Genomic DNA, 26832 nt, shown 5'->3' with positions numbered 1-26832 from the left:
CCTACACATAATAATTATTGAAGTTTGCAATGTGACACACAGTCAGCACTTTCAAAGCAGGGTATCAGTGCTGGTGGTTGCAGTGCCTGAATACCTTACTGGGACTGGTTACCCATAGCAACTAAAATGATCTATTTGCGGTGATAATGGCCTGTTGTTCTATTTGATAGTTTTGCTGTATTCCTTCCTGTTTCAATTTCAACAGGAATCTATAGATTTAAAAATTCATTTTAAAAAACAGAACAGTGAACAAAATTTCACTCTTGGTGTTTGTGCAAATATGGAGTAACAGGAATACAACATCATCTCGTTGCAGATTTTATCACTGTAACAACACCCCCGAGTCTAAACTAATGAAATTAAATCATTCCACCTTGTCTATAAATGTATCCTTTTATTGTTTATTAGTAAGCACTCACCCTGGAGGTTTTGGCAAGAATGAGAAAGTAGGAGAGCACATCATGATTTCTACTTACTGCATGTCCATTATTTGTAGATCATCATGATTTCTTATTGTCATTAATAGTATTTTAAGCAAACTATCCCAAAGGTAGGGAAGATAATCACTTGCTTCTAAGCTGTTAATACAAACTTATTTGGATACAACACACAATTTGATTTGTAAGCTAATGAACATTTTCCCTGCTACAAGCAGTTGATAATTGGCAAGTATTTTTAATTGGCAATGTTGAACTGCAAATATTTTGGATTGTTCAATCAAACTCAGTGTAACCATGATGTCTTTTGGCAGCTTTTTATATCATAGCATGCTTAAGACCAGAATCTCTCCCTCTCCCTCACTCAGCTGTTAGATATCCATTAATGGAAATGAAAGTAGAAATACCAGAATGGCCTTCTTTTTACATCACTAAATAACAGCAAGAGAATGACAGCTGGGCGGGACACTGCCTTTTGGACAGGAGTACCACGCTGCCCCGCCATCTCTGGGCAGCTGTGCCAGCTGGTGTCTCAGGGGAAAAGCCCTCCATCTCCTCTACTCTGGAGGTGTCTTAGAACTGCAAAAAGACATTTTGGTCCCTCCAGCATCTTCCCTCTTTCAAAGTTCCTTACAAGTCTCATTGTAGATCTAAAGCCTCTTTTCTCAGGGCAGCAACAGTCAGCAATTTTAGGCATATCTGCCCTCGTTTGGTGGCTGTGTTGCAACCCCATCACCTGCTCATCCAGCCTGAGGTTATTTCTGGTTCACATCCAACCTATGCACCAGCCAGCCCTTTATCTTGGGAATCAAATGGGATTGCTTATAGAGTCAGATAAAAATTTTGCTGTATGTTTAGGATATACTGGTGCGAATATAAGATTCATTTTGCCAGTTGAGGGTCATAGAGCCTAGGGAGAAACTTCTAAAGATTTTCTTGTCCATTTTATTGACAATATCTCCTTCAAATCAAGGGTGTAAATCCAGATGCCCTTAAGCTGGTAAATTTTAGTGAAGAAAATGGGACTTAGTCCAACTATGATCTAAATAAAGTCCTCAAATTTTGGCCTTATGGCAGAGAAGCTGCTTTCTGTGGGTTGTGGTTAGGGTTATGGGTTGTGATTAGAATTTATTATTTTCTAGCTAGGCTCACCAAGCTTTCCCATAGTCCAAACATCCACAGTCCTGAGGAATTTAATTCATCCTTTCATAAGACTGCAATGTAAAATTCAAGAAGCCTACATACTATTATCCCTGGAATAAAAAGTCTTCTCAGCATTATTTTTAGCTGGGTGTCCCAGAGAAACCAGTTATTCCCAGGAAGATAAGAAGCAAACAAAACATCTTCAAGATGTATGGATAAAACACTTTGTGATGGAAGTTTGGGTTTCCTTTTTGTGAAGAAGGAAAAAAAAGATGTTTAAGCCACAGTACACCTATATTCATGCAATTTCAAGATTAGACTTTCCCCACACATATAATCACCATCTTTTACTTAAAACCTTTTTGTAAGGATCTAATTCTTTAGTTTTGTGAGAAACTGGAAGATCTGTTCCTCTGTCAACTGTTTCTGTTTCCACCTTAATAAATAAAATGTAAGGAGTCCAGCCTTAGTTGTAGAGAATCCTGTGCTATCACTTATGTCAGAACAAAACTCATGGAAAATGCTGCTATTCTGATTTACTACCATTTTACACCGATCTTCTCCTCTCTTTGCTCTAGCATGATCAATAGCCTAAAGTGTACAAGAAAAGTCTTATTATACTAGGGTCTATTCTACCCATTTTAAACCCAGTGCAATGGTAATTTGATTATGCTGAGGTTGAGATCAATCTAAACTCTGCTGCAGAGCACAGATCATCAATTTTGATTTCACTGACCAAGCGTCTTCTCTACTGGGAAGCTTTATGAATGATGGACCACATCAATGAACGCTTACTCTAAGAATTGCTCCATATGTTGTAGCACAGGGATGATTCACCTCATTCATTCAAGGACTGCTTGAGTGAAAGGAAAGAATGGTAAGATGGTTGGTCATATATCAGAGAGATGTTGTGTATTGTAATTTGCAGGCTCACAGGCATGGTATTTCTGTGTACTGGGTATCCCAATGAAACAGAATGTGGTCACTAATACCCGAATGATTGGGGGGGAAATAGCAGCACTGTCCAGACATTGGGGAATGTGGATTTCAGTGTCACCAGTATAAGCTGTGATTCTTACGTCCCAGGCCTTTTTGTTGTTGTTTTATGTCAGCCTCACTTCTGTCCCTGGGAAAGTCATGGAAAGCTAGAAAGCAGCTTTGCAGAAAAAGACCTGGGAGTCCTGGTCATCAGCAAGCTCAGCAGGAGTCAGCAGGGTGCCCTTGCAGCAAAGGCGGCCATCTACATCCTGGGCTGCATCAGTGTAGACAAAAGTGTAACCAGCAGCTCCAGGGCAGTGACTCTGCCCCTCTGTTTAGCACTTGCGAGACCACATTGGGATATTTTGTTCTGTTTGCAGCTCCTCAGCAAAAGTAAAGTGTTGCCATACTGTAGCAAGCCCAGTGAAAGACCGCCAAGCTGGAGCACACAGATTACAAGGAACGGCTGAGGGAACCAGGTTCGCTCAGCTTTAAGAAGAGATGGCCAAGGGGGATCCTTTTGCTATCTGAAACTATCTTTTAGGAGCATGTAGAAAAGACAGAGCCAGAGGTGCAGACTGGAAGAGGAGAGGCAGCAGTCACTAGCTGGAACACGGGAAACTCCAACCTGAGGAGAAAATTAGGATGAGAGTAGTCAAATATTGGAGCAGGTTGCCCAGAGAGGCTGTGGGAACTCCATCCTTGGAGATACTCACACTTGATGATACAAGGCCCCGAGCACCCTGCTGTACTGCACTTGGTATGAGCAGGAGGTGAGACTGGGGGCCCCTCCAGGGTCCCTCCCTTCCAACCTATGCAATGCTGCAATTGTCACATACCTCGTTCTGTTCTGTTGCAATGATGATGTATCCCTTTTTCACCACAAAAATTTATTACAACTCAGAGCCTTTCACAAGGCTATGTAACACTGTCACCCACACAGACTACATTATACTTTCCATCCTTACAGCAATTTGCATATCTTAGTCTACATCTGCACTAGGTAACCGAGCAGTTGCAGGCCATGCTCTTGTCCCCAAGTCCAGCTGCCACATTCAGTCCCCAGCCAGACCCTAAGCTCTCTTAGCCTCCAGAATTGGCTGATGACACCCATACCTCTCTTTGGCAGTTTTTGGTCTATGCTGGCACCTGAGTCATGCCTGGGAGTTGTTTGCCTGAGTGCAAGCTGGCCTGGACCAAAACTGTGCAAGGGCCTGAGTTAACAATAATACAAACAACCAAGTCCCAGCACCTGTACTAAAGACAATGTCAGTTTTTAAACACTTGACTTCTCTAGGTTGGTGTGCAAAGGAGGATGAGCTGTCCATTTTACAGCTTGAAAGAGAGAGACATAAACTGTAAACAATGCTAAGCAAAAAACAAGTTCACCCACCACACAAAACTGATACAGGTATCCCTGGTAACTGGTTGTGTGTGTGTGGTTTTGGTTTTTTAAGCAAACAGGTGTGCATTGGTAAGAGAGCCTCTGTAAATATTGTCCTTTCAGATTTTTTCTTTATCTTGCTTCCCCTTGCTGATTTATTCTATGTATAGAACACTGCTTGAATTAGGAACACAGTATTGTTAACATCCAAATTATGTGATTATTCAAGTTGCTCAAAATACACAGAAAGTGACCTATAGGGAGACACCTGTAGACTAAATGAGATATACAAAAGGTTATTTCAAGTTTTCTTATACACACAGCTGACACTATGTTGCGCAAAAGTGAATTCTAGGGGAAAAATATGGAAAACTGTGTTACTGAGACATCATTATATTTCCACATTGCTGGTAAACTGACAGGGGGATAGTAAAGAAAGAAATACAGCAAAGCTCATCATGTTTTGGGAGACATTATTAAATTAAGCTGCAACTTGAGCAATAATTAATTAATGCAATGCAGAAGATATAGGGTGGAGATCTCAAAACAACTCAGCATCAGCCTGACTTTGTTCTGATTGAAGTCAAATTGAAGTGTTCCCAGTGACGTCAATGGGAGCAGAGCTAGATCAGTACTGAGTATTTCTGACAATCCAATCTTTAATATGCATTGGGCCAAATTGTCAGGAATCATTTGTGGTTTTGGGTGTCCAACATAAAGCACCATAATAAGGTCCTCCTTCTGAGACAGGTGTTCAGCATTAAGATTACCTGGTTCAGTAGAAGTCTGGTAACCAAAAATCACAAATCAAATTTAAACAGTTAAACAGTTAAACTTAGCAAAGTATTTGCTATAGTGTCTCTCAGTATCTGAGATAAAATGAAATATTTGTGTTCAGTTCAAGGAACTGAAGTGCTCTGATTTTCAATAGTCTTCAACAATGTATTTTGTTTTGATTCTTTCATTTCTCTCATGGAATATTACAATTTCTGCAGAAATTGCTTTTTCTTTTGAAGTTATTTTTCTTAGCAAAATTCCCAAGCAGCTCTATTAATTAGACATGCTCAATCACACCAAGGAATATCAACATGTATTACAAGTGCCCTTGAAGTCAACATGGAGAGTAAGTTATTTTTTAAAGCAAGTAAATGTTTTTGTTCCTTTCATTGTGGTGACATTCAATATATACCAGATAGTCACCAACTTCAGGGGCAGGTATGATTCCTTCCCGATATGTTATCCAGCCATAGCAGAAATCCCCCTCCCAATTTCTTCAGACTTACCCTTTCAATTTACAGAAAAAAACTCAGTTTGACTTTGCACTGCATTCTCAGCTAGTGTAAATGGACTAATCAAACCATGACCTCTTATGTGTAAAATATCTTGTTTATTGTTCTCATTTGGAATCTGTGCTCTAGTGCAGGGTCCCACTGACTTCTCCTGGCAGTCACAGGAACAGATGATACACAAATGGAGCAAGGTCCACTGCATGATACTTCAAAGGGGCTTTGAAAAAAGCCATACACCCCAGCATTTACATCTCTTTACAAGGTACAGAAAAACCTCTCTTTTAGTCCATCTCCAGACTTCCAATTCAATGCAAGATCCATCCAAAACTTAAATCCTCAAGCCATAACCATGAAATAATGATTATGTTAAGCAGTTGATGCCCGCTCAATATTGTTCTCTCACGTGAAATACAAGTTTCAAGAGAGGAAATGCATTTGCAATGGGAGAGATTCCATTGCTCTTCTGCCAATCTAGCAATCAAACATGGAAGCTATTGTCCCATCTACTGAATTTTTTACCCTTACTGCTAGCTGTATTTCAGCTTTGTTCTTACTTAGATAAGAAAACAAGCTACTGATATGACAACACATGTCCTAACCCCATGACACTTCTAAATGTAAGTCACACAACATGTGTTATAGGTGCGAGATTGATAAGATTGTCTCTGGATATTTTTGTGGCTCTTACAGGGCCCCACAAAAAGGTTTTTGATCTTTCCAAAAAGCAGCTTTATCTACAAAGCATGTAGCAGCTCAAACAGCAGAGGGTGCTTTGTAAGCAAATACAAAACACTTGATCTAAAATTATTGCTGTAGATAGATCCTGCAGCTGTGCGGATGCTTTACTACCAGCTCTATTCATGAAGTGGCAGATGCAATGGCTCGCTGCTTATTAGAATTGTTTCAGATGCTCCAATAAATCTCCTGTGAAAACCACCCCCAAAATTCTACATATAGGGGATAAAAAATGTAGATGTTTAATCATGGAGCTCCGTGTTTTTAAATAAGGTGAACAGTATGCTATGAAATAATGCATTATTCATAGATTCTTACTGTTTCAAAAGCTTAATAAAGAATTTGATTAATAGTCCAGGCACATGTCCCGCATATTTATACCCTGGTATGCATACAAATGTAATGTATAACATTAGATACTTGTAATATCCTCTTGTCTTTTATGCTTTTTAAGCACTTACAATACAGAGCAGTTGAGTCAAATTGCAAAACAAAGCCAAGCACACCAAATCGTTATCATTCTGCAAAGCGGGTGGGTGGTCATCCTTCACAAGGAGCTTGTTGGCTCAGTTGGAACAGTTTTGGGAAAAAAAAAAAGCTTGCATGGCCAGAGCTGCATATTATGAATGAGCTGTGATCATAGGATACCATCTAAAGTATAAAAATGAATCTTCATGCAAAATGAAAAAAAGCTGGTCTGCTCTGCACATCACAAAAATATTTAATCTTATTGGCAATCTGCTGCCATGTAAGGCATTCAGCTACTCTGGGTGAAGAGAGAACCGACTTGTTCCTAGGAAGTTGTGAGCTTTTGAGACAGTTGTGTAGGTATTCGGTAATGGACTATACATACTAAGGAGTACTATATGGAACTAGAACTAAAGCTATGTGTTCTCCACAGGAACATGGGGACCGGTATTATCCCCAGTGTCATAAATGTGATGACGTATGTAAGAAATAAATCATGGTTTTGAGGAAACTCTTTTGAGAGAGAGGTTTTTAGAATGAAAGTTTACAATATCTTACAATATTTGCTGCTGCCCATTCATCTGACTTCTCCACACTTCTTTCATACGTAGTTGACTAGGTCCTCTTTTTTATAAATCTCCTTTGAGTTAATTTGCATTTTTAGCTTTTTTCCTTTCTTTGATAGATTCACTTTCCCCTCTTTAATATCGCCGTAGACTGTTTCCATTGCATTTCTCTTCCAACAAGGGAAAGGGAAGTTCAGCACTGAGCAGAAAAGGATGGCAGTGTTCTCAGGCATGGAGGCAAACAGGTGGGAAATGGAGGACAGGGTGAGGGAATCATTAGATCTTTAGTGCTAACATTTATTACAACTCTGCAATTACAGATTTGAAACTACGATGACTTTCACCGCCTGAGGATCTCATCCAGAAAGCTTTTGAAGGAAAGATGGAAGAAACTAGGTTTTGGGCCCACCCATTCACCTTGTTAAGGTGACAGAAGTGACGGGTGGTATGTTGAGTAAAGAGCTTGAATAAAGGAAAAACAGAAGACGCCAAAGACATGGGGAAGCCCGTTTCAAAGGCATCACTACAGAGTTGAATCACATGAATAGGAAAGATTGGAATAGGAAAGAAGATCAAAGGTGCTGAGGCAGAAATACTATCTGGCACAGCTGTTAGAAGGTAGCAACAGGCAGATTTGCTCAGGATGTCATTGGAGAAAAACAATTACTGAGGTAGAAAGAACACCACAGAGTACAGAGAAATCCTGGGAAGTGAGTTCTCTCACATCCAAACTTTTAAACTAAAGACTTCACTCATAGTCTCACATTCAGATCTCTCTTAAACTTCTGCTTGCAAGATCCATTTCTGCAATTGAATTTCCACTGAGTTGCAGCTTCTTTCTGTACATGCCATGACCACATCATGACCCTTAGTTCAAGGACAACTATTCAGGGCTAGAGTGGACCATGTAGATCACCACGTTTGACTTCTGTCAGCAACATATCCTCAGCACAACAGGTCTGAATTCCCAGCTATATCAATTTTTTTTAGAAGTGATAATAAATGCTTTCAAGTCCCTAACTTAAGTTATTCCATTGGCTACTTCTCCTCATGAATAAAACTTTGTTATACTTTTGTAGTCTGAACTTGTCAATTTTTTTCCAGTCATCTGTTGCCAGAAATCTCTTCCATATTAGGTCCTCATAAGACACAATGAAGCAACATTTTTTTTTTTAAATAAGGGAAGCAAGAGATGTAAAAATTCCATTGTAGACAACTTTCATATATATAAAAAAAAAAAATTGCAGTATTGCACCAATAACATTTCCTTGTTCCTATTCTAAGTCCTCTCATTCTTATACTCCAAGATGTCAGCATACCTTGAGGGGTCCATATCCGATGGTTACAGCTCCTAAAGTCTTTTGAGCTTTGCTGCCTACCAGGATTCCACCTCCCATTGTAGAGCCATGACCCATTCTCTATAATCAACATTCCTGGGAAAAAAAGCTTTCATTAGTATGAAGGGGCCAAAGAAAAAGGAAGGACTAGAGCAGTACAATTTACTCATTAAATTTTTAAATTAAAAAAAATTAGGATAGTGACTAGATTATAGTAACAAGGAGGGAAAGGAGTAATGAGGCATCTTCTGCACTGGACTCCAGAAGACATGAGTGACAGAAAAGGAGAAGCAGTAGAAAGTGGTCGCTGTTATAAACAGAAAGAAAAGGCAATATATAGGTTTGTCCTGTTGGTAGACAGGGTAAAAAAGTGATACATAGCACATCTACATTAGAGATGAACAGTGAGTACAAAAACTTGGTGAAGTTTCAAATGGAGAGAGCACTCCAGACTAAAATGAGAGGAAGGATCTAGCATTGAACCTATACTGTGGTGGTGGAAGGGCATCAACAGAGAAAGATACAATTAATAAAAAGGAGACATTGCAGTAAAGGAGATATTACAGCTCTGATAAATACTGGGACTGAGGAGGAGGAAAGGCAAGGAGAAGAAGAGTTAGGGAGATGAGTGATGACATTGACGGTAAAGGGAGGGGGGAAGCAGTGGACACAAAGGCAAAGGAAAAATCTCGTTATGGCAGGAGTCACCAGATGGCATTGTTACACATAGTCTTAAAGGTTATTTTCCTTGGCATGTAAACAAGTTTTTGTTTCAGGAAAAAAATCTGTGTTTTAACTGTTATAGATGTCTACAGAAGGAGTCATAACAAGCAATGGAGCTAGAGACAATGTTAGAGATGGAAACTCTGGAGGAACTAGACAGGAAGGTTTGATTTTAAAGTAAAAAAAAAAAAAAGATTACTAGCTCTTCATGGGTGACTTTGTTGATCTGTGACTGATATACAGGCACAAGAACTGAGCTAGAACTACAAGCAAATCCCACGTTTTTGGTTTGGGTTTTTTTTTAAGTAGTGAGATAATCTATAAGGCCCTGACAGCTCCTATCCTTCAGTAGAAACGCAATCTGATGATATCAGGAAGGACGTAAGGTCTGAAGACAAGAATCAAGTAAATGGAGGAGAAGAGTATGAAGTGGAAAAATAGCAACATCGGAAAAGAACAGGGAAAACGTTAGATACAATCAAAGGGTAGTGAAGCATATCTGCAAGTCAAGGCAGTCGATAGAACAGCAAATACAGGACAATGAAAATGGTTCAAAATATCATGTAGAAGTGATATGCAGCCAAAATAAGGTAGGTACAACATTAGAGTGTTGTTTTGGTCTGTTCTAAAAGTGCTACAATATTTAAATAACACTAGCACTAGAAATGAGGACTGTGGGAGAAGGGCATTGCTGGGGGGGGAAGACTTTGGAGCAGAGGGTGTAAGCAACATCTGCAACACACTACTTACACTGCTGTTGAGTGGCAGAATTTTGCTTCTATAATACAAGACAAAACTATTTGTCTCTGGTTTTCAAGCCTATTTCAGGGCTTCCTGCTTCCTAAGTTCTTGTTCATAGTCCAGTGATAGATTTGAATTCCGCAAATAAATAAAAAAACAACAAATGGCTTTTAAATGACTGCCTTGTTGCCAGAGCACAAAATCCCTAATGAAGAAGTCCAAGAGACAGTCTCTGAGGCATGCTGCTTACTATTCAGAAAGGAAGCTGGGGAGAGAGGATGTAAACAAATGTATTCCCACCCTTCTCCGGGCAGAACATGCACCGTGTATTCATCCCAGATTTCCCTCCTTCCCGTGGCCTGACCTTTATGAGAAAACAAAAGCCTAAGACTTCTTCACAGTCTTGGCTGCTCATGGAGCTTCCCAGAGAAGCTTATCTGTCACAGTGTAAGACACTCTAGCAGAGAATACACTTCAAGCACCTGTACGGTCTGATATAATAAAAGTAAACTCCACTTACCTGCATATGGCAGTAAAAATCCTTCTAGGTGAAATCTTGGACCCACTGAAATCAGACCTCTGCCCTCCTTCTCTCTCGATGGGCAGCCTCCGCTCTGAGCTCAAGCTGCAGCACGGAGTTGTCCCAGGTGCCTACAGCTCTGCAGCCTGCCCTTTTCTTACAGCAAAACTGGGAACCCAAAGGCTGATTGCTAGCAGGGCCAGCTAAGCTAAGTTCTACAGCTAGCTGGGTAGCAGCTTTCCAGGGTGATGTCCTGGAGCAGACTGTGCAGTATGTGTACACCTACCTGCATGGGCTGTGGAGACAGCCCTGAGTTCCCTTGGCAGCACTTGCTCTTCCACTATGGCCTAACTGGTAGGGGTCATTCAGCCCACTAAGGCTCAAGTCACTCTTACCTCAAGGCTTTCAACCTACAAACACCGCACAGCAGGGGAAAAAATAGCAAGTAGTTGAAAATAGGGTAAAAGAATAGGAAGAAAGTGGAAGTCTTAGAGAGTTCAGGGTATCAGAGTTGGAGCCTTTGGAAGATGAAAACAAGCTTGGTCAGGAGAGAAGGACCATGCAGACCGCCCATGACAGGATGGGCTGCTCTCAGGTGAGATGGGCTACCTTTGGTGTGGTCCCACACTGCTCTCCTTCTCAACTTCTCCTGTTAAAAGGAGGGCTCTTCTGTGCTCATCTAGATCTAACAACCTCCATACCTCTTTCCTGTCCTCAGTCCTACTCCTCTTGCACTCATTGCATATTGAACTTTTTAGGGACATACTCAACCCCTAGGAAATCCAGGACCCAACCCAGACTAATCTTAGCTGGTTTCAGAGCCCTCTTTTTGTCTACTCAGCTGTGTCTGGCCCTCCTTCCCACTCTACTCTGGGAGTCCTTCCAGAACTACCTGCTCTTAGGAGGGACGTGTTTTTAAATAGCATTAGTTATTTTCAGCTAATCAGGGCCTGCTCTACTTAAAAGCATATTACACCTGCTGGTATTTAAGGTAACTTTAAAAAAGGAAACAAAGCACTAACACATGCCCCTGCCCATCTGTTCTCACCTCCACATGGTCTCATGGACCATTTAGAATCTCTTTCTGACATAACAAGTAAGAACTTATCTTGTTAGGACAGAAGACTAAAGGGAACTGGATCATACTTGGAGGCTCTCTTTTAATGGTAACACTGTAACAAAACTGGTCGGTCAGCAAAATTTGTGAGCAGCAGTTCATATTTCTGTAATAATACTTTCCTAGGTCTGGATTCCATCTTTTCATATTTTTGTTCTGTTTGGTTTAGCTGATCCCAGTTACATAACTGTTCTCTTTAGTCAGTAAACGTAAAGGTCAGTACAACATAACGTCAAAATCAGGATTATATCATGCAAAGGGGCAACATAACAAACTAATGTGCTTTGAGCTGGCGAGCCCATGTGATGTAGCTGACTAGTTCCTCCCCACTTCCTATCTGTAATTGTCCTGTGACTTGCACCTCACTGATACAAGCCAGAAGAGAAGCATCTGTGCCACCGCTCAGAGTTAATGCTTGGAGATGTCATTAGTTCCCAAGAAAGGAATGTTTTTCAGATTACTGGAAACTGGGGAAACAGGGTATGTAAAAAAATACAAGGGAAAAAACAAGGAACAATGGTTGCTAGGAAATTCAACAGAGTCAACAGGCATGGTCATGCTCTTTCAGCCCTCAAAAATGTATCTGAATGAAGCACTGGATCTCTTCCAAACTAAAGTAATAGTAACCAGGTAGTACAAGTATACACCTCCTATATATTGTAGAGACCACTTCCACTGTATATGTTCCAGGATGTCCAAGTACAAAAAATATTTTGTTTCAAAAAATAAAAAAGTCGATTGTATATTTTTAAAGAATTAGAACAGTGAAAAGTCAGTGAAGTAGCTCTCAAGCAGCACAAGAAACTCTCAAATCCTCTAGGCAAATGATACAATTTCAAAAAGAAAATTTGCAAACAATAATGCTATGTATGAGTTTAAGAATCTTCACCTGAAAGGAAAAGTATGAGGATATGGGTAATTTCCCAGTTCTTCAAGAGGATCAATCCCATATCACTTGCACTTTCACATAGGAAAATATACATTGGCTTATGAAAAGGAGATACGCATTGTTTTAAGTAGCATGTTGCTACTTCTGCTGTTCACTTCTAGTCATCTGCAAATTTAGTCTCAGTTCACCTTAATTTTGGCACATGCCTTTCAGACATCTTAGAGTTCACTGGCATTTGCTTATGTGCTTAAAAGTTTTGCAGTATTAAGAAATAAAGCAGACTAGAGAGGTTTCATTTCTTTCTATGAGTTACAGTTCTAGACCTATTAGTAACAACTCATTCATTTGCCATTGAAATTTGAGAGATGGCCATGAGCAAACATGAGCACAGGAAGATGAGACTTAAAAGACAGACGGAGAACAGATCTTAAACAGACAGAACTCTAAAGATAAACTCAATCACCATCATTGCTACTCACTTTTTTCGGTAAAAATACCAGAACCATTCTTCCACGTGTAAAGCACCATTCATCTTCCAGCATAGACAAAACACTGTCACATTATGCTCTCCAAATCATTGCTGTTAATCTAGTTTAACATCACACTTGCTATCTTTCATGAAAGTTTGTCTGTGACTTTGTCCACAGAAGGTCACATTCCAAAAATGCTCAGTTTTGCATATATTAAGGACAAATTCATAGCAGATGAAATCCTATTTTAACATGAGGGACAGTTTTCCACAATGGGGACAGTTTTGATGGACTATGATTTCCAAGTTCTTGACTTAAAGCTGAGACAAATCATCTGATGCGAGGCCTATTTTGTTATTTGCTTTGGTGTGCAATCTAATATTTGCTTAGGCTAATGATTTGAAAATCTATAATGCATTGTCTGCCTGTGAAATTTTTAATGAATCATCCCCAGATCATAGCTTTTGTTTTTGTTCTCTCTTATCAGGCGAGAGATGGAGTCCATGGAGGGAGATGATGACAATAAGCTCTCTAGAACATACCAAGTTGGGTGATTCAGCACAGTGTCTCCACACACTGTAATTAAAAGGCAGGCAGACACACATTTTCAATAATGTGAAGGAAAGTGTTTTCTAATTGCTGGTTTTTTTCCAATTGAAATACACTTGTTTAACCTATAGTGCAATCCATCCCTTCCTACCATTATGTGTCATCAGTGAATCTGAAGGTTTATTCAAACTCTGTGCTATACTCCCCCGACCATTTCATACAGGGAAGCTTTAAAGCATGTGTTAGCATTCTGCAGAATTGTCTCAGGCAGTCTACACAGGCATTTTCAATATCTTTACTAAAGATTCAGAAAGGATGGACAAATCCATTTGAAATCAGGTCTGAGAGCATTTAATGATTATAGATGAGAATCATGCTATCATCAAGTCCTATGTGGAGTATATGCATCTATTTACACCTCTCTGTGTAGGCGGAGTGGTTTGTTCTCACATACCCTTGCAATGATACATTTACATACAGAACCTACTCACAGTCCATATCAACTCTGAAGCATTTGGCACCATGTTGCATTATATTTAATGTTAACACTTATGTTTAGGAAGGATATACCAGGAATGCAGAACAGTAGTGTAAAAGCATTGCTTTCTTTCAGTTTCTCTCCTTTTCTAGCTTGCTGTCACCATATTATTCTGTGCAACACAACACTAATTTATATTAAATTTTAACTTTTCTTTCTACAGAGCATAATTAAGTCTTTTTTCTCCCTTGCTTTTATTTTGCTGATTCCCAATGATCCAGTTGCTGTTTTGTCCTGGGAAGATGTCATTACTGTGTGAAGTTTTTTTTTATTCACTAGTATTTGTACGCATGAATACATTTAAGTTTGGATTCGGTCTGATGTTCCAGAGCCACACATTTCATGACCTTTGCTGAAGCAATTATGTTGACTAAATTAACTGAAGAACCCTTGTACTGCTGCTGATTCAGGGGATCTTGAATTTTCAGCCAATTTTCAGCGAAGGCCCAGGAAAGAGTTTCTAGATTGAGATTAGGACCTGAAATTAAATCAGAAAAGGGCAATCAGCACAAAGAGAAGTATAACATTTCATTGATGGTTTTTTCCTCCCAAGTATAAAATAAACATTCCTTTTAAACAAAGGGATTCTTTCAGCTGTAACTTAAAACATGTAGAACAATCATACACAGTCAAAAAAGGAAAGGGGTGAAGAGTTACCCAAGGAGGAAGAGAGTTCAATACTGGCATTTTGGCCTGCATTGGTAGTACTTAGGTTTCAACAATAGCCTAACAGAGGCTCCTATTTTTTTAATACTTTGTCTTAAAGACGATTTTACTGAGGAAACCATGATGGACCTTAAAGTCTTAGTAAACATTATTCCCATTATAAAATATTTTTCCTATGATCAGTGTTGACTAAATAAAGCCTTAGGTTGTGGAGGAGCCTGCACAGAAGAAAATTTTGCTGCAGCCCATTTTGTTCCTAACTAATGAGGGGGTAAGAGAACTCATCTGTATGATGAGTCCACTTAGTTAGTGATGTTCAGGTCCAGGCTTTTACTGAAAAAGCCCCAGGCTGTGGAGCTGTAACAGGTAGATTAGGTGAACAGACCTCTGCTTGGTTTCTGGTGCCCACTTAGTTTACAGTCAGCAATAAATATTAAAGATCATCCTGGCAGGTCACACAAATAGCCTCAGGCCGTATCTACAGTGGGGATTTGTTCTTTTTGTAGTCATTGGTAACCATCCCGCGGAGCTGCTGCATCACACTGTCCTCCGGCTCGACATACAGGGCTGGAGCATGAACAAAGGTAGCTCACACTGGCTGCAGGCAGAAAGAGCAAATCACTGCTTGTATATAATGGGTCTGTCTGGGTCTATGTCTACAGACACAGAGGCAAATGACAACCCCCCCATACGAACAGGGACAGAGACCCAAACCGGATCTCTCTTCCTGTTGACATAGATTTACCTCTTGATTCACAATTTTCCTGGCAATTCCTCTGCACACCTTTGAAACAGTGTGAGAGTACCTAATTCTGAAAGCAGGCTTAGTCCTGCTCGTAATGAAATCATTAGAAATGTTGCCACTAACACTGATAGGTGCAGGACTGGGCCTGTAGCTCACATGCATCATGTTCCCTGAAATATTAGCTAGACCATGAGCTGCAGAATGCCACACAACATCCCTGCCAAACCCCATCCCTCCAGGAGCTGTTTATGTGGAAAAGAAATCAGCCTGGCACTCCTGATCTGCTTTAGCATACCAGTGGTTAAAGGACTTCACAGACACTAATTGAATGAAGTCTATAAATAATTATCATTTCTTGCACTTGGAATTGAAAAGGTGACTTGGAAAGGATTTTGCTTTTGTTTTGAAATTATACTTGCCTCTTCCTGGCTTTTTTAAGAACATCACAGTGAAAAAGCTGAAGTTTTTATTGTGTTTTTAGATTATGATATTTGACAGCTCTTGGCCTTCTTTTATGTACAGGGAAGAACCTCCTGACTGTCTCACAGAATGACCATTAGCTCCCACAATTTAACAGCTAAAGGCTCAACCTACCCACTGACTTCCTTCCTCCAAAGTACTACTGAAATAAAATAGATGTGAACAAGGGCACCAAAAGGTGAGGAAGCAAGAAATCTGCCTGCTACCCTTTCCATTCCTAAATGCGTTTGAAAGCATGCCTCACTTAAACAGTCTTTTCTTCTACCCCATGTGAGCAAGTTAGGTGGAGTAAACATGTCTGTGCAGTGGTAATACAAAGAGAGCCATGTATCGTTTCATCCTGAGGGAAGGAGCATCTGGTGCATCACAGATTTGTCAGGAATTAGGTTGGGAATCACAGTACTATGGTTTTTAATCTTGTTTGACTTAAAACTGTGTTTTGTAATCAGCGTAATAGAAAGGCACCGCTGAGACACAGGGATTAGCTGTAGAGAAGAAAAACAGTAGTACACACGGCCCTTTGATGTATTTCTATTTGAATTAGAAAGTGCCACTTTAATAGCTCAGAGAGCTGCATATAAAGTCTCAGCTTAGCAATCACACCATCCAGCACTTGAACTTCTTGCAAAGCATTGTCAAAGTCAGACAGAAGCAAACTCTGAGCAATTTAGAAGTGCAATAAAGAATTCAGTAGGTAATAAATCACAAGAAACATGGATCATATTGGGTGGCTACAGCTATCAGTAATGTCAAGCATGTGAGTAGAAAGGAGCATTTAGTAATGAAAATGAAATGTTTAATAGAAGACATTTAATGAAAGAATGCCTGTTCTTTAATTAGAGAGAGTGAAGGGAATCAGGGCAAGTACTACATATGACTTTAGACTTTCCTTTTGTGTGATTTTTTTGAATCCTGGCTTACAAACACAGACAGAGTGATCATGGAGACCTTCTGCCTGTGGAACGTAAACTGGGATTTATCATCCCAGAGGAACTGCCACTGTAGAAATGCCTGTTTCAACATTGTTAAAACCTGAATATATTTGGCAGCGGAGTAAAGCATTAGGAATTCTTTACAACCCATCTTTTGATCCAAACTTGTGTTGTAAATAACACAGCAGCAGCTGCAAAGGATTCTCAATTTCCACCATTAACTTAGTAGGCAGAGACTTTTCTTTCTGTAAGTACGTTTAAAACTTGTGAGATTCCACAAAGCTTATACACATCCATATGAGCAAATAAAAGCAAAATATATGCTTTTTATTATTATTATTTTAGTGGATCTGTTCCTATACATATTACACTAGCAAATCCTTCTTAAATGATAGAAGTTTTGCAAGAAATTGAGTTACAGAATCAGGGCTAAGTGTACACTGAATGGTTCCTTTCTGCTGACAGTCAAGTTGCATGCCATCAGCATTCCATGGAAAAAAGGTGTTTAATTTGGAGTTTTACAAGTTAAGTTTTAAGGAGACAACGTGGCCCAAAACGCTCCACTTCATGCCACATAAGCTCTGAGAAATCTGGTCTGTCTGAGAAAAGGGCTAATGAGGTTAATTTTAGAAAGCTGCTTTAGGCTGCATCAGAGAGAAAGATCCAGAAGTTTAACTTAAGCGGAAAACCTATGACTGTACTCCCTGAGGTATCAGCCAGTGATCAGTTCAGCTGTGGCCAGTTCTGTTTCTATCCATGCTCAGCCGCATGTCTGTCTTCCAGCGCTAAGCAACTCAATACCTGCTTCATGACAGCCTACAGAGATACACAACCTAGACGAACTCTTTGCTGTCTCCTAAGGGATTGCTCTTTCCTTCTAGCAAAGGCAGAGCCTTCACTTTTCCTCAATAGCTTAGTGTTCAACTAAATAAGCAGAGTTCCTTTGCCTGCAAGAATGAATTAAAACCCACACCATTGCTTACTAGGGGAGGACACTCACCACCCAACTGTAGACTGCAGTAGTGTGAGTGCATGGCAGACACCTCTCTCCTCATCAGTTTGATACTCCAGTGGGCCTGTATCCATTAAAGATAATTGAGTAAAGTTACTTGCCAGTGTGAAGACATGAACTTAGTTCTTATTCCAAAAATATGAAATACACTGTTCTTGGAGCAAGGAGTACAACTCAGGCTGTCTCCATTTTCTCAGGAACGCAGGCTATTCACCATACACTTGCAGAAGTTGACTCCACTGAACACGAGAAGATAATTTTTTTTTCACTTAAGCTGTCTTCCACCTTTTCTTTTTCATGGTCAGGCAATGATAAAGTTACTTCATGGTCCATTGAAACCTCTAGGAATTGACCATTTCAGACATTAAACTTGCCCCCTCCCCTTTTCACAAGCCAACAGTTTTGCTTATAACTCAAATCTTTTTAACTATCAGGCACGTCAAATTACCTCATGAAGCATGAGGGTTTGGGTGGAATGCCTGCAGGCATTCTCCTGGCAAGGCTGAGTGCTTCCCATGCCCAGTAATGAGGACAGCCAGGTACAATAATATGCTAAAACTGTACAGGAAATGTAATTGCTGCTAAGAAAGGTTTACCCTACTCCTGGCAGCAATCAGAGGTGAAATAGCCCCCTTTTGTTTCCGCAGAAATTCAAAGACTGCCTACACAGAGAGAATGCTGGGTTCTCAGCAGAGAATTGGTGGGAACTGTGAGTCTAGAAAGATATATAAGGAGGAGTTTGATTTTCTTCTTTTGAGAGTCTCAGGGAACAAAGTAATCAGCAAATATTTGGTATATTTAAGACAACAAATAACAAGATATCTTCATTTTCCTTTCAACTATCACAAAAACCTTGCCTTCCTAAAATTTGCCAACACACACACCTTATTCTAATTCTGGCTTTTATGATTTTACCCTGAACTCTCACTACTCAATAAAGCCAACTTTCACCTGTTACATAACTATTTTGTAGCACGTGTACCTTGCTAGCTGCATCCAGAGTAACATTAAGGTAGTTGGGGTGGGTAGCTCGTTCATTAGTAGAAAAGGATAATATGTGTGTGTGTGTGTGTGTGTATAAAAAGCTGTTTCAGGTCCAGTCTGAGCATTTGAAGACTTATATTGATCAAATGGGTGTCTAGAATCCAGACCTCAATGGACAAGCTCCATGTAACAAAATACCTTTTTGTCAGGAGCAAAGGTAAGACATGGTGCATCACCCATTCTGGTTGCCATCAGTGGACAGATCTGAGGCATATGTTAAAGTAGACTGGTGGATCCAGTCAGAGAAGCTAGCATTATTTTTCCAACAACATTGTTGTTGACAAACTGCCATTCAAGAGCATTGTATGCGTCTGGACAGAAAAGTAAATGCAAGGAATATCCTATAACCTACTTAAATGTGAGAAACCACAACACTTATCCCTTGACCTTTCTGATTCTCAGCTGGAGATCAGAGAGGTCACCCTTCTCATTTCCCTTTCTTTCAAGGTAAATTCAATGAAGGTATGCCAGTTTTCACCTGATGGGGATTTGGCTCACTGAATATGAGACTAATGGCTTCAGAAAACACTTCAGCCTTGGCAGCGATAGTAAATACTGTTTCATGTTAGTTATGTATACCTCACACACTTAGCTCTAACTTACTGTAAATAGAATGAAGAGTGCCTTGCTGCTGAATAATTTATTACACATTAAATATGGCCCAAGGCAATAGAGTTTTCAAGTTCCACAAAGGCCTTATATATTTCCTGCTGTTATAATTATGTAAAGGAAATACTGACAGTCTGAATTATGAAATATAGATTATCCATTCAGCAACAGTTCAAAGATCTATTGTGTGTGAGGGTAGTGAGCAAAGACAGGGGATTTCAAACATCATGTGTACTCCTATGGCAGGTACAGTATCTGTTTAAATAGCTCCTTGCTGCGTAGCAAAGTTGAAGAACATGAAGAGACCTTCAGTTACCCCAACAAATGGGCATGGCTGACACTACTGACTCATATCCCCTTTAGAGCCACATTTTTTTCTCTTTGCTTTGTTTCCTAGTCTCACTTTATCCTTCTTTTTATGTTTAATGAGGCATAAAAATACCTTTACTTCACTGAGCATCTTTCACCCAAGCAGCTCAAAGAATTCAGGCTCACAACACCTCTGTGAGGAAGGCAAGAGGTACCTAGAGATTTTTTTCACCTACCATAAGGTGTATGTATCTCTGAAGTGTAGGATAGTAACTCTTCTGAGAAGCAATGTATCTCAAGTTTACTCTTAAACAGCATATTTCATTGATCTAGTCCTGCAAGGTGCTGCACGACAGATCCTCAGTCAAGAAAAATACTTAATACTTGTGCTTAAATTAGATGTGTAGATTTGCTGGAGCTACTCATTCTTAAAATGTCAGGTGATTAAAAGTTTCACTTCTACACCTCAAAGAACCAAACATTTTAGGAAATTAGGATCTATGGATTCTGAAGTCTCAGTGAGACCTGAAGAAAATACCAGTTGACATGGATAGGTTTTCAGCTATGGACAAATTTTAAGGATACTTTGCAATTCTGCAATGACTTCCACCAGAGTTCAATATGCATTATAAAATTTATGAAGCACATTATCTCTGTTTTACAAATGAGGAACCTGTGCACAAACAGATGATGTGGTTTCCAAAGGTTGACAGCAAACTAGCACAGTACAAACAGGAACACCCTGGTGGCTTCCTGGACCCTACCTTTCATATTGGGTTGTACTTCCTCTCATATACTTTTTAGAGAGACTTATATGCTCCCTTTTGAATCTAGGCAAAGATATCCATTGATCTTAATGCTGGAAACTCTGATCTGGGATTTTTTTTTTTTTTTTTTTTTCTTTCAGAAAGGCAGCAGGCCAGAGACAAAGATATTTTGACAGTTATAAACATGTAGATTCAAACATATTTTTCTCTTGATTATTCAGGAGTGATTTTTTTGTGTGTTTATGTTTCTTTGCTTTTTAAAACAGACATTTAATGGAAGGCTTTCAGAAAACCCACACCTTTGGTAGGAAGTTTGCTAACTTTTCTAGATCCTCCCAAAACATTCCTGGCCAAATGGAATTATGAAACTTTCCTATGATACTTTTGAGTGATGTATCATGATATCTATGGAGATGATGCATCATAAGATTTCTGTATTTCAGAGGATGGAAAAAGAAATTGTTTGACAACCAATGACATACTGACATTTTAACACAAAAACTACTTGTGCTGAGTGACATTCATTATCTGAACGCCAGATCAAATGCACTTTGTTCTATACATGGCATATATATAACCTTAGTCATGCAGTCATGGAACCTCACCCTCGCTGTAACACTGTATGAAAGGAAAACAGGCTGAGAAAGCAATTCCAGCTGTTATACTGAGGGTAGGTTGGATTAAGTTCAACTGAATCAGAAGTGCACTGCAGTCACTGGGAGGGGAAAGTAAGAGAAGACATTCTTGGCACCTGCAAAAAATAGCAAAACAAGTGTGATTTGACTAAAAGGCAGATTTAGGGAAGGGGGCTTGATTTGCCCATATAGCCTCTCTGCGATTCCTTGTACTTAAGCATTACGATTGAGTATTTAATTATATTGATCATATACTATTTTTTTTAATTCTGCAGAATCACTGCCTCATTTAGTGGGTGGTACTCAGTAAACAAGGCAGCTGTTCAATATTCCTTTTTATCCACTTTATTCACTGTGTGTGGTCTCATGCCTTATTTAGTTCACACAATCCCAAATCGGCCCTGGGTCTGGAATTATTCACCAAATAGTATGTGATTATGCAATTAAAGACTGTATCAAAACACACAAAAGGATAGAATTAGGATTGCATACAGTTGAATTTAAGTTAGTTGAATTCCCTACATTTTGAGTGCTTGATTTTTCCACCTTAATAATCTTCTTTCAGTAATTTTGTTTTTCTTTTTGCTAACCTTCTGAGGAAAAGTCTGCGGTGCACCTTTGTAAGCCTCAGTTGCTAGAACTGCAAAGTTGTGGCCTAAGTTGTGAATGGTTTGCTGTGTGGAGCTAAAAAGCCTTAATTCTCAGCATATCCCCAGAAAAGCCTCAGGACTTCTCTGCTGGGTCATTGCCTGATGCGGCAGTATCATTCTTTCCTACGCCATTCTCTTAACGGAGCCTCCTGAGAAACAACCTCACCTTTGCTGGAGGAGTAAAAAAGGCTCATTGTAGATCCTACCTAATATAATACTGTGCCTTACGCAAGGAAACCCACAAGGGTCTGGAGAGAGATGATGCATCCCATTCAACATGCCACGGCCAGATGGGGATACCTTGAGTACCATGGCATCCCTGATCACAAACTACAGACTGTGCTTGTGGGTTTCCGGGGACATCCCTTCTTCCTCACTCAGCAAACAAAGTGTATAAGCTGGCCCTCTATAATATTAGAGATAAAAGACCTATCCTGTCACCTACTTCATTTCCCCTGTGGTTTTCACACGTTTTCACCTTATTCGCATGTATAAGGGATCTCAGTGTTAGCAAGGCTGTTTTTTCATGCTGCTTTTTTTTCCCTCTTCATTTAATCCAAGTCTAATTATACCCAAGTATGTCTAATTATATCCCCTAATAGCAGGCTAAATAATTTCCAACCCTTCTTGGCTTTTACCCTGTCCAAATATTTAAAACCAGGGCCAGAATCTCCTCTCATTTCTACTGGGCTATGTCAGAGAGTAAAATTTAGCTTAGACCAATGGACCCGCAGACTCACAGTAGTGCCAACGTGGTGTGAGAAGAGGGCAGTGTCTCATACTCCAGGATAATCCTAGGATACAATCACTTTGGTAATTCGGGCCTAAATTGATTCAATTTGGCAATTTTCTACAACCCAAATTTCTGAGGCTTTGTGGGGTCTGGGTGAGAGGAGGTGGAAGGGAGCAGGAGGATTAACTCATCAAAGGGTAAACTGATTATTTTGAATTTCAAGTGCAGAGGCTTTGGTAAATGAATGCACAGAGGGCTCCAAGCACGCACTTAGAAGCACTGGGTTGCGTGCACTACAAAGGGCTAACTGTTAATTAATTATTGTCACATATGTTGGGTGGATTGTTAAACCACAATTAGTCTCACACTAGGGTACAGCTGGAAATATTGCCCTCGTTCTTGCTTTACATGACCTGGTGCAAGACACAGATGAACATTCATCTAACTTGTGTAAAGTAGCCTGTGCGCTGGCTGCTGTTCACATTTTTTGTCCTCTTTATGTTGGCTGTCTTCCTGCACGTATTGCAAAATCCAGTGTTCTCCACTTACCACCACTGCCTCCTCTTCCTCCTGTTCCACCTCAAGCTATGAATAAAGAAAGGCAGCTGGATTTTCTGCTACTTTATGCATTTCACAACTGTGTAAATTCGTTCCAAACCCACCCACCCGAGACCACACCTCACCAGTGGTCTGGACCTGTTCCCACAGGAGGAAACCTAAGTAATCCCATTGACCAGTATCCAACACCAAATATCCCATACCAAAATTGGAAAGATAAACTAATATTAAAGGAGCCTTTCTGTTGAATAGGAGCTAAAGTCCTTATTTTGAAGTAAACACAGCAGAACACCTGAAGTTCTTGTTTCCTACCATTGTGGGGGAGGGTGATCCCACAAATTTAATAGAAAATTACATCTTTGGAATAGGATGTTGAAGAAAAAATCTATTAAAATAATTTTAGTCAATATTCAAAGATTTCTAGATCTATCATATGAGTTCCTTTGGAGGTTTCATAAAGACTGGTCTTCAGGCATGGATATAACAGACTTGTTGAACAATATAGTATGAAAATATATGAAAAATACAGCATTTCCACTTTTGTCTTTGACTCAGACAGAAATGCCCCAAAATATACAGGTACATTAGTATATGTGTAAATTTAAATTAATTTTCAAACACAGCTTTTAAAGAATTGTGGACTTCATGCCTTTCTTTTTTTAAGTACTTTTGTAAGAGGGATTTGTAAGAGGGATGTCTTTATATATATATATTTGTGTTCATAAATGACTGTTGTCTGCAGAATTGAAGCTGACTGTTCTTTCACAGAGAATTCCACGAATAACTTCCTTCTTTCAAATTAGCTGTTCAAATCTCACTGTCTTCCAGGGGAATGAGGTTGCAGAGTTGACACTAGCAAACATTATTCTTCAAAAAGGCTTTTCTCTCCATTCCCCTTATCCCCAATTTCTGAAAACAATGCACCTTTGAAAAATATGGTAGCCCAAATATGTAAATATATAGAAATATACAACTATGACATCTGAATATCATGGAATTTGCCACATGAGGGAAAAAAAAATCCAATGCATTTTTTTAAATCAGTTGCATTTTGTTTGAGACTACAAAGACTACTACATTCTTATCCTAAGCGTACTGCTATTTCTTTACGTCACCACAACACAAAGCCCAGGGTAAGTGGGCACACTGACAGTCCTAACTTAGATGTCTTTTATGTTAATCTCACCTCTGATTTTCAAATGTTGTAAGCATTGGTTTTGGAATACTTGTTATTTGTTTGCATTTGTGTTTCTCTGTATATAGTGAACTTTTATCTAGCATTATGGAGATCTTGTCCAGGAATTTCTATAGAATCCCATGATTCTCTTTCACTACTTGACAAGCACCTAACATACACTTTTCAAGCACGAAGTCTGGAGTGATTATTTGCTTGAAGGTTTGTTCATGGTTCTACAGAAATTCCAAACTCTGCAAAGGCTAAAAGAGTCTTTGAGTGAAACCTCTGCAGGTCTCCAGACTAAGTTAGTGACAGCTGATGAACTCCTGATATAACCAGTAGGTTTATATATGGATCATGATAAATCTTCAAATAACAGAATACAGTGTTCCAAAACTTTGGACCCTGCATTAACTTTACACTATTTTATTTTCCAAAAAGCTTCTTGTATTCATTCTGTTCATCATTTTTTACAGTTGGCATGGTAACTGCCTAAAAATGTGCTAGAGGCATTACAGCTCTAAGCTCTTCTTGTAGCCTATGATGCTTAATCAAAAAGTTTGCAATACATCCCAGTACTGTAAGTGGCAAAGCTAAAAATATTGCTCTCTTCAGAGCATAAACAACTGCAACATGCTTTCAAAAAGAGTTTGTGCTTACAGTGAAACGGAAAAACACCAACACTTACCCCTTTATCCATTCCTGCACTTTAGCAGCGTGCAGCAATCCTGGAAGTCTTGAATGTCTGGTATCGAGTAAATTTTTCCTTTACAGCACTATATACTTTTAAGATTGAGGTAAGTATGTAGGTTGAAAGAGTTTGCTCTCTTTAATACGTGACAAAGACGCTATTTAAAGCCATGATACTGCAAATGCATACACATGGGGGGATTTGCACAGAAGTGAATAGTAGCACTGAACTCATGGGGATGACTTACAATAGAGGGAACCTCTATGTTCAGCTGGCTACAGAATTTAGGCCCAGCCCTTATAAATCATACACATGGCCAAATACTTTCTTAACAAATTACCGGTATGGTAAATATGCAATATTTCTAAGAAGACACAGGTGCAGGCTTAAAGAGGGAAAATGGGGACTGTGAAACCATCACAACACTTGATGCAGAAACATGTAATGCCAACAAGGGCTTAACTGCACATAGCTGTCTTCCACATAAATCCGCATCTGTCTAAAGGATGGTACTGAAACTAGGGCTATCATAAGAACAAATGGTATGAACATGGAGCATTACTTGCTAGAGATTCCTTGTATTAATAAGATGCACAAAGTGGTTCTAGCCTTTGCTCCAGCATACAGGGCAAACATCTCCTCGTAGGGGCAAATGACAGCCCTCACATGGCTTGTTTATGCCTGTAACGTGGGTGCGAATTTTACCTATGGGGAATACATTCCTTTTTGGTACTATTGTACATGGGTCTGTAAAACCAGGGACCACACCATAGTTTCTTTCTAGAAGATTATGATAGTCCACATTTATGCACCCTGCCTTGGCACTCATGCACTCAGCGTGAGGCCAGATGAACCCTGCTACTTAAGCAAACACGTGCTTTTAGAAGGTGCGTGCCTGGTTTCTAGGGCTATGGCCCAGCTGTCCATTCCCTAGCACACAGCAAAAGTGATACAGCTATTTGCAAGGCGTGTTATCTCTCCTAAGATGCTGGTCTTTCTGTTCTCTCTTCTTTTTCTGAAGATTTTCAAACAGGGGTATTATGTCTACTCCTGTGTAAGAGGCATGACTAGCAGTGCATTGGTAGCAGCAGTGGTAACGGTGGTGACAGCAACCAATGCTGACTCTGAACTTGTTGCTTAGATTTGCTGGAAAATCCTACGCTGTAAAGCCTCACAATCTTAATATCTGGCAGTCTCAGTGTTTTGATGGGAGTCAGAGGTGCTCAGAGCTTCTGAGGATCAGGTTTCTCAGTGAGGTGTCATGCATGACTTGGGTAATCTGTATTTGAAAACCCTGCTTTGAAAGGTTTGGCCTCTTCACTCGCTGTTGTACCCTAATGAGAATAAGAAAGGCTTTTTGACTGTCATGTACAGCTCTAATGAGGGTATGTGTAAGCCTGTAAATTTTTTTTCCGGTCTCAAGCAATGAACAATTTAATTGAAACAGAGGAAGGTTGTTTTTATGGTTCCAACTTTTTGGATGCAGTTACAGTTTCCTTCTCTGTACATCACCAACTTCTTGCAATACATTTGATAAGACAGGGGCAGAAAATGGGCCAGATCCACAAGAGTAAACAAGTTCCATCTTCCACAAGCTGAAGTAAAGATACATACATGAGAGTGATGGTCTTGTAGAATATAAACAAAGAAGCACTCAAAACTTCCAGTGTGTTTAACATGTTTACTTTTGTCAAGGAAACACCAAGTGCTTGTTTGCAAGAGAAACCTTCATTCAAACATATAAGAGGTAATGATTGTACTGGTGTGAGTACAGTCTGTTTATACAGGACTGTAGGAATAGGCTCTTAAACAGCACCTTTTTCAATTTTTTAAAAATCTAAGTTTCTTTTAGGAACAACTTTAAGGTATAAGTATTACATTTTCACAAGAAGGAATAATTCTGCTCTTCATTAAAGCTATAAAGCTGCTGAAAAAATATT

The sequence above is a fragment of the Aptenodytes patagonicus genome, chromosome 3 (assembly GCF_965638725.1).
Source record: "Aptenodytes patagonicus chromosome 3, bAptPat1.pri.cur, whole genome shotgun sequence".
Taxonomy (NCBI): domain Eukaryota; kingdom Metazoa; phylum Chordata; class Aves; order Sphenisciformes; family Spheniscidae; genus Aptenodytes; species Aptenodytes patagonicus.
The sequence above is the reverse complement of the archived record's forward strand: the minus strand, read 5'-3'. Positions refer to the sequence as shown.